Source organism: Octopus sinensis, linkage group LG3 (assembly GCF_006345805.1).
Source record: "Octopus sinensis linkage group LG3, ASM634580v1, whole genome shotgun sequence".
Classification (NCBI taxonomy): Eukaryota; Metazoa; Mollusca; class Cephalopoda; order Octopoda; family Octopodidae; genus Octopus; species Octopus sinensis.
Genome location: NC_042999.1, coordinates 86,897,780 through 86,900,279, shown reverse-complemented (window position 1 = coordinate 86,900,279; position 2,500 = coordinate 86,897,780). Strand labels below are relative to the sequence as shown.

At 34.2% G+C, this 2,500-nt stretch overlaps 1 protein-coding gene across 1 annotated transcript in view; it reads right to left on the bottom strand.

The window, feature by feature from the left end:
- LOC115209497 (protein Wnt-8b-like) overlaps positions 1–2,500 on the bottom strand; it is a 95,460-nt gene that overhangs the window by 91,860 nt on the left and 1,100 nt on the right. The gene's annotated exons all lie outside the window — the stretch shown is intronic.

The window sequence follows — 2,500 nt, the reverse complement described above, 5'->3', positions numbered from 1 at the left end:
TTCAAAGCGTTTAGAGTGGAATAAAACCTACAGAATTGGTCCCTAGAGCAGTGGATGAATGTTATTTTCTCGAACGAGTCAACATTTCACTTATTTCCGACCACCGGCCGAGTATACGTGTGGAGACAACCAAAAGAAGCATTTGACCCAGACTGCCTTCTTCCAACTGCTAAACATGGAGGAGGATCTGTGATGATCTAGGGGGCTATATCTTGAAAATACGCCGGCCCAATGGCTTCCCTTCACGGCAGAATTAATTGTCAAGACTATTTAAGCATTTTATCTGATCAAATTCACCAGAGGGAAACGCAATCTTTCAGGAAGATAATGCACCAATTCACACTGCTAAAGTTGTTACTGAATGCCACGAGGAACATTTTAGTGAAGTTGAACATCTTATCTGGCCACCACAATCCCCAGATCTCAATATTATCGAACATTTATGGTGCATTTTAGAACAAACAAGGAGTCGATATCCTCCACCATCATCACTATAAGAACTGGAGACTGTTTTAGCTGAAGAATGGACAAAAATTCCTTTGGAAACAATTCAAACTTCGTACGAGTCCATACCTTGTAGAATTCAAGCTGTAATTACAGCCAAAGGCGGTCCTACCCCGTAGTATTTGTTTGAAATTTAAAGGTGTTTCCATTATTTTGTCCAGCCCCCGTATATATATGCATGCGTATATATATGTGCTTGTGTGAATGTTTTATCAATATATCTCAAAATAATCGCGTGGCAAAGAAGTCATATATCTGATACCATTTTTAGAACCTGGTGATAACGTCTAAGTAAATCACGACCACTTAATATAAAGTAAGGGTGTTAAGCATAACGATAACAATTTATATCCAGAAGAATCGACGTTGTCCCGAACCAACTGTAATGAAAACATACAGATAAGAAAAAAATTAAAGTGAAATTTATGTATATATGTTGTGTGCTCGTGTCTGTATATGCGTGTATGTGTGGATGTGAGTGCTTGGGCATATATTTATTACTGGTGCTCCAGCATGGCCGCAGTCAGATGACTAAAACAAGTAGAAGAGTAATAATATATATATATATATGTATATATATATATATATAATATATATATATATATATATATATATATATATATATATATATATATATATATATATATGTAAAACCAGTAATCTAACAATACAGTATATGGAAACTTGTTCATACTCAAATTTATTTCCTTTTATTTTACAATTTTATACAGCATATTTTTATGGTTATTACTACCTACACATGTTTCTACTGTACAGAGTATGGGCTGTTGCACATGCAACCGGGCAAAAGTTTCTGTACAGCTTCGTCCAGGGTCTGTCCAGCTAGTCTCGAAGCGAACTGAATACAGTTAGTTGTTTGTTGGTTACAGTTCAGTGAGAGGTGAGGGGAGGTTGTTTTGAATCTGAAACTATAAAAAAATATGGTGTATGTAATTGTAAAATAAATTTTGAGGATCAACAAGTTTCTATATTCTATATTGTTATAGTTATTGCTCATATGCACTCCAGAAAATAATAACCATTCAGAAAAGCGAACACGGAATTATTCCTGGGATGAATTTACAGCATGAGTGACAACTCCTAGTAGTCATAGACATTAAATACTAACGTAACCGGGAACATAACTGAGAGCCACTATGGTATCTGTCCGGATAATATATCCCCCTTAAACTCATATTAATATAAATGGGGTGGGAGTATATATCATATATATGATTTACATCGTATCAAGTATGTTACATAATACATATAATGTACATACATATATATATATATAGAGAGAGAGAGTGAGAGAGAGAGAGAGAGAGAGAGAGAGAGAAAGAATTCACAAAAAAATAAAAGACGAGGTGTAGACAACAAACATGTATTAGTATAACGCTCGGGAAGTGAAAAAGTCTTTAACGTTTCGAGCCTACGCTCGATATATATATATATATATATATATATGCACGCAAACATACATACATACAAAAATGTAAAATGTGTGTGTGTGTGTTTGCACGAATATTCTTTTACTCTTTCACTTGTTTCAGTCTTTTGACTGCGGCAATGCTGGAGTATAAGTTTTTGCGAAAAATACTTGATACAATCACAATATTTAAAGAACGACTTTTTAAAAAGAATGTATTAACTATTTAAAATAGTCATTTTAAAAAAACATAATGTTACAAACGTTGTGGTAGAAGTTTTCGCGTATTACGTATTTTGTGAGTAAGCGATTTCATTGTTCAACTTTTTAGGCACATATGTTCCGGGCCGATCTTTGTACACACGCACACACACACACACACACACACAAATATATGTATATATATATAGATAGATACATACATACATAGATTGATAAATAGATAGACGGACAGACAGACAGACAGACAGACAGATAGATAGATAGATAGATAGATAGATAGATAGATAGATAGATAGATAGATAGATAGATAGATAATGGCCGGTCTATAGGTTTACCCTGGGTTC